Here is a 7,264-nt window from a genome sequence, read left to right as displayed (position 1 = left end):
TATCAAAGGCTTCAGACCGGCAAAAGTAGAATTTTGTGACGTAAACTTCGATCCGCCGGACTCCGTCCGACACAGATCGATTCTTACGTCACTCCAGATGTTCCGCACACAAGTGCGGCACAATCTCACTACTTTTGCTAGTTATCAAAAAACTAGCAGGTACGCTCGGCACTTTTACGGCCCAGCGTACCTGGTTTTCAAACCGCCAGCCTGGAGGCGGCGGATCCCATAGGAATCAATGGGAGTCTGACCATAGCGAAAGTACAAGTTCGCTGCTGTCAGACATCCCATTGATTTCTATGGTAGCTGTCTACACCTAACACCCTAACACGTACCCCGAGTCTAAACACCACTAATCTGCCCCCCTACACCGCCGCAACTAAATAAATGTATTACCCCCTAAACCGCCGCTCCCGGAGCCCACCGCAAGCTACTCTATCCCTATTAACCCCTAAACCGCCGCTCCCGGAGCCCACCGCAACTATAATAAATGTCTTAACCCCTAAACCGCCGCTCCCGGAGCCCACCGCCACCTACATTATACCTATTAACCCCTATCCTGCCCCCCCTATACCGCCGCCCTCTGTAATAAAGTTATTAACCCCTATCCTGCCGATCCCGCACCTCGCCGCAAATAAATAAATAGTTTAACCCCTAAACCGCCGCTCCCTGAACCCTCCGCAACCTATCTTAAATTTATTAACCCCTATCCTGCCCCCCCTACACCGTCGCCACCTATAATAAATTTATTAACCCCTATACTGCCCCCCACTACACCGCCGCCACTGTAATAAATTTATTAACCCCTAAACCTAAGTCTAACACTAACCCTAACACCCCCCTAACTTAAATATTAATTAAATACATCTAAATCATATTTATATTATTAACTAAGTTAATCCTATTTAAAACTAAATACTTACCTATAAAATAAACCCTAATATACCTACAATATAAATAATAATTATATTGTAGCTATTTTAGGATTTATTTTTATTTTACAGGTACCTTTCAATTTATTTTAACTAGGTACAATAGCTATTAAATAGTTATTAACTATTTAATAGCTTACCTAGCTAAAATAAAGAGAAATGTACCTGTAAAATAAATCCTAACCTAAGTTACAATTACACCTAACACTACACTATACTTTAATAAATTATTCCTATTTAAAACTAAATACTTACCTGTAAAATAAACCCTAAGATAGCTACAATGTAATTCATAATTACATTGTAGCTATTTTAGGATTTATATTTATTTTACAGGTAACTTTGTATTTATTTTAGCTAGTTAGAATAGTTATTAAATAGTTATTAACTATTTAATAACTACCTAGTTAAAAGAAATACAAAATTACCTGTAAAATAAATCCTAACCTAAGTTACAATTAAACCTAACACTACACTATCATTAAATTAATTAATTAAACTACCTACAAATAACTACAATTACATAAACTAACTAAAGTACAAAAAATAAAAAAAGCTAAGTTACAAAAAAAAAAAAAAGTTACAAACATTTAAAAACATATTACAACAATTTTAAGCTACTTACACCTAATCTAAGCCCCCTAATAAAATAACAATCCCCCCCAAAATAAAAAAATGCCCTACCCTATTCTACATTAAAAAAGTTCAAAGCTCTTTTACCTTACCAGCCCTTAAAAGGGCCATTTGTGGGGCATGCCCCAAAGTTCAGCTCTTTTGCCTATAAAAGAAAAATACAACCCCCCCACCAACATTAAAATCCACCACCCACATACCCCTAATCTAACCCAAACCCCCCTTAAAATAACCTAACAGTAATCCCCTGAAGATCATCCTACCTTTAGTTGTCTTCACTCAGCCGAGCCACCGATGGAACTGAAGAGGACATCCGGACCAGCAGAAGTTATCCTCCAAGGGGCGCTGAAGAAATCTTCCATCCGATGAAGTGATCCTCCAAGCGGCGCTGAAGAAATCTTCCATCCGGGCGAGGTCATCTTCCAAGAGGCGCTGAAGAAGTCTTCTATCCGGGCGAGGTCATCGTCGAAGCCGGGTCTTGAATCTTCATCCCGCCGACGCGGAACATCCTCCTTTCCCGACGAACTACCGATGAATGAAGGCTCCTTTAAGGGACGTCATCCAAGATGGCGTCCCTTCAATTCCGATTGGCTGATAGGATTCTATCAGCCAATCGGAATTAAGGTAGGAAAAATCTGATTGGCTGATGGAATCAGCCAATCAGATTCAAGTTCAATCCGATTGGCTGATCCAATCAGCCAATCAGATTGAGCTTGCATTCTATTGGCTTTTCCGATCTGAAGTATTTTTTGTACTTTAGTTAGTTTATTTCATTGTAGTTATTTGTAGATATTGTATTTAATTAATGTATTGATAGTGTAGTGTTAGGTTTAATTGTAGGTAATTGTAGGTATTTTATTTAATTAATTTAATGATAGTATAGTGTTAGGTTTAATTGTAACTTAGGTTAGGATTTATTTGACAGGTAATTTTGTAATTATTTTAACTAGGTAACTATTAAATAGTTCTTAACTATTTAATAGCTATTGTACCTGGTTAAAATAATTACAAAGTTGCCTGTAAAATAAATATTAATCCTAAAATAGCTACAATGTAATTATAATTTATATTGTAGCTATATTAGGATTTATTTTACAGGTAAGTATTTAGCTTTAAATAGGAATAATTTATTTAATAAGAGTTAATTAATTTCGTTAGATGTAAATTATATTTAACTTAGGGGGGTGTTAGTGTTAGGGTTAGACTTAGCTTTAGGGGTTAATACATTTATTAGAATAGCGGTGAGCTCCGGTCGGCAGATTAGGGGTTAATAATTGAAGTTAGGTGTCGGCGATGTTAGGGAGGGCAGATTAGGGGTTAATACTATTTATTATAGGGTTAGTGAGGCGGATTAGGGGTTAATAATTTTATTATAGTAGCGCTCAGGTCCGCTCGGCAGATTAGGGGTTAATAAGTGTAGGAAGGTGGAGGCGACGTTGTGGGGGGCAGGTTAGGGGTTACTAAATATAATATAGGGGTCGGCGGTGTTAGGGGCAGCAGATTAGGGGTACATAAGGATAACGTAGTTGGCGGTCGGCAGATTAGGGGTTAAAAAAATTTAATCGAGTGTCTGCGATGTGGGGGGACCTCGGTTTAGGGGTACATAGGTAGTTTATGGGTGTTAGTGTACTTTAGAGTACAGTAGTTAAGAGCTTTATGAACCGGCGTTAGCCCAGAAAGCTCTTAACTACTGACTTTTTTCCTGCGGCTGGAGTTTTGTCGTTAGAGTTCTAACGCTCACTTCAGCCACGACTCTAAATACCGGAGTTAGAAAAATCCCATTGAAAAGATAGGATACGCAATTTACGTAAGGGGATCTGCGGTATGGAAAAGTCGCGGCTGAAAAGTGAGCGTTAGACCCTTTTTTGAGTGACTCCAAATACCAGAGTTAGCCTAAAACCAGCGTTAGGGGTGTTAGTGTTAGGGTTAGACTTAGCTTTAGGGGTTAATACATTTATTAGAATAGCGGTGAGCTCCGGTTGGCAGATTAGGGGTTAATAATTGAAGTTAGGTGTCGGCGATGTTAGGGAGGGCAGATTAGGGGTTAATACTATTTATTATAGGGTTAGTGAGGCGGATTAGGGGTTAATAACTTTATTATAGTAGCGCTCAGGTCCGCTCGGCAGATTAGGGGTTAATAAGTGTAGGCAGGTGGAGGCGACGTTGTGGGGGGCAGATTAGGGGTTAATAAATATAATATAGGGGTCGGCGATGTTAGGGCAGCAGATTAGGGGTACATAGGGATAATGTAAGTAGCGACAGTGTCCGGAGCGGTAGATTAGGGGTTAATAATAATATGCAGGGGTCAGCGATAGCGGGGCGGCAGAATAGGGGTTAATAAGTGTAAGGTTAGGGGTGTTTAGACTCGGGGTACATGTTAGAGTGTTAGGTGCAGGCGTAGGAAGTGTTTACGCATAGCAAACAATGGGGCTGCGTTAGGAGCTGAACGCGGCTTTTTTGCAGGTTTTTTGTCAACTCAAACAGCCCCATTGTTTCCTATGGGGGAATCGTGCACGAGCACGTTTTTGAGGCTGGCTGCTTGCGTAAGCAACTCTGGTTTCGAGAGTTGAAGCTGCGTTAAATATGCTCTACGCTCCTTTTTTGGAGCCTAACGCAGCCTTTATGTGGACTCTCAATACCAGAGTTATTTTTATGGTGCGGCCAGAAAAAAGCCGGCGTTAGCTACGCGTGTCCTTACCGACAAAACTCTAAATCTAGGCCTTAGTTAATAATATAAATATTATTTAGATTTATTTAATTAATATTTAAGTTAGGGGGTGTTAGGGTTAGTGTTAGACTTAGGTTTAGGGGTTAATAATTTTATTACAGTGGCGGCGGTGTAGTGGGGGGCAGGATAGGGGTTAATAAATTTAATATAGGTTGCAGCGGGTTCAGGGAGCGGCGGTTTAGGGGTTAAACTATTTTTTTATTTGCGGCGAGGTGCGGGATCAGCAGGATAGGGGTTAATAACTTTATTACAGAGGGCGGCGGTATAGGGGGGGCAAGATAGGGGTTACTAGGTATAATGTAGGTGGCAGCGGTGTCCGGGAGCGGCGGTTTAGAGGTTAATACATTTATAAGACTTGCGGCGGGGTCTAGGAGCGGCGGTTTAGGGGTTAGTAACTTTATTTAGTTGCGGGGGGCTCCGGGGGCGCCGGTATAGGGGTTAGAGCAGTGTAGTTTAGTGTGAGTGCTTAGTGACAGGCTAGCAAGAAAGCTGTCAAACAGCCGAAGAGCAGCGAGATCGGATGAGTGATAACTCTCACAGTCCGCTGCTCATCGCCCCGCGGCTTTTTGACAGCTATTTTTGATAACTTAGGCGTATTTTTTCAGGTCCGCGGCGGCGAAGGTAGGCGAGCTTAGGCGGGCGTATTGGGCCGACGAAGGCAGGAAAGTTGACGGCTTGATAACTACCCCCCATTGTGTGTTGTGTGTTTGTATTGTTAGTGGATGAAGAAACTGAGTATTGCTCCTTGTGCACCTTAAAAAAACAAATCTAAGGAAACAATTGCTTGAATAAAATATACACAAAAACATATAAAAAAACTATTGAGATGAGTGGTATCTCTAGAAGAGAAAATAGCAGTGGCTACAGTTGCTTAGAATAGCCTGGTTTAGAGCAACAACTTGAGTCCCTTCTTGTTTTCCAGAAAATATTGTGAGCTTGATTTATCAATCCATGGCGGAAAGGGGCGTACATATTCGCCCCTTTCTGCCCGAGCTCTCCTCTGGCGGGCAGCAATCCACTGCTGGAATTTAACATTACACGCAAGCGCTCCTTTGCACTTGCATACAACCCCGCCCCCTGCCCACACCCAGCCAATAACGTGCGGACAGGAGCTGTCAATCTCACGGATCGTACGAGACCGGGAAGATTGAAATTCTCCAGAGGTGGAGAACAGGGTAGGGAAGCTGATGACCGCAGCTTGACAAATCCTGACTGCAGGTTCTCTTGTGCAAACCTGCAGTCATAGGGAGGAGAAGGGCTTGATAAAGCGAGCCATGTGTGGCTTTGATGCAGTGTGCCTGGAAGATGGATGTTTGCACTGAGAAAGGAGTTCAGATTCTATAATGATTCTATTTTAGCTTGGGGTTTCATAAGTGATTTTAGATGAATGGCTATATGTTTGTATAAAGCCAAAAATTGAGCACTTGTACCTGTTTATAAAAAGAAAAGCATACACAATTGTATAGTCAAGTTGAAATGCACAGACAGGCTTTTTTTCTGCAGTAAACATTAAAGTATTTATATTATGAGCTATTACTGTTTCTGTGAGAGCTTGTACTGTACATGTAACACATGGCCCACTGTCAGACTCAGACCGCTCCTGTCCACAGGCTCCCAACAGCATAACCGTATCATGTAAAAAGACACACAGCACATACACCAAGATTACAAGTTGTGCGCTAAACCAGGTGCGTAAATAACGCTAAATATTTAGTGGTACTGCACTTTCCATAACACTGTCATTACAAGTTACAGAAAAACCTTCTTTTGTTGTGCAATATGGTGCGTTAAGCTCCATACCGCACAAAAGCCAAGGCCTGACTTGACGTTCTCGTGCACTTTTCCCCTATAGATATCGATGAAGAGAACACCTGTGATTACGGAATCGAAGTCGCTATAACGCATTCCCCATTGATGTCTATGGGGACAAGAAAGTTATGTAAAAACCTATAACCCTAACATAAACCCCTAATCTAAATACCCCTAATCCGCCGCCCCCTGACATTGCCGACACTAATTAAAAATTATTAACCCCTAATCCGTTGCACATTTTCATTGCTAACACCTAAATAAACCTATTAACCCCTAAACCGCCGCCTCCCCCACATCACAACACACAACACACTAAATTAAACTATTAACCCCTAAACCTAACACCCCATAACTTTAAATTTAAGTTGCAATATATCTACCTTTAAAAAAAAAAACTTACCTATGAAATTAAAAAAACTAAGCTTAAACTATAAATAAACCTAAGTTACAAAATTAAAAAATCCTAACACTACGAAAAAAATTTAAAAACCTATAAAAACATAAAAGCCACACCAAAATAAAAAACACCCCCTAATCCTATATTATAAAAGACAAGTGTTTGCCTGAAGCCGTCATGCGCAGTACAGACAAACACTTGGCCTTAGATTCTATTCTCGCGCACCTCGGCATAGCTGACAGCTGACAGATTGGGAGCGCGAGGTACACAGCATACAAGCAGCTGTGAGATAGGGAGCACGAGCTACTCAACAGCTGTGAGGTCAGCTGCGTGCTGCGTGAGAAGCGGCAACGCGCTCCCCAGACCTCACAGCTGTTTGTGGCCGACGGGAGCGTTGCGAGGGGCGTGGCCGGGCGTCGCGAGGGGCGTGACCGGGCGTCGCGAGGGGCGTGGCCGGGTGGGTGTTGCCGCGATGGGGCGTGGCCGGGCGGGGTCCCGCGAAGACAGAGCCAGAGAGGGAGCAGGAGGGGGGGGGGCAGAGAGCCAAAGAGAAGGGGGGGGCAGAGAGCCAAAGAGAAGGGGGGGGGGGCAGAGAGCCAAAGAGAAGGGGGGGGCAGAGAGCCAAAGAGAAGGGGGGGGCAGAGAGCCAAAGAGAAGGGGGGGGGCAGAGAGCCAAAGAGAAGGGGGGGGCAGAGAGCCAAAGAGAAGGGGGGGCAGAGAGCCAAAGAGAAGGGGGGGGGCAGAGAGCCAAAGAGAAGAGGG

This window comes from Bombina bombina, chromosome 6, assembly GCF_027579735.1.
Source record: "Bombina bombina isolate aBomBom1 chromosome 6, aBomBom1.pri, whole genome shotgun sequence".
NCBI lineage: Eukaryota > Metazoa > Chordata > Amphibia > Anura > Bombinatoridae > Bombina > Bombina bombina.
Note: the sequence above shows the minus strand (reverse complement) of the source record.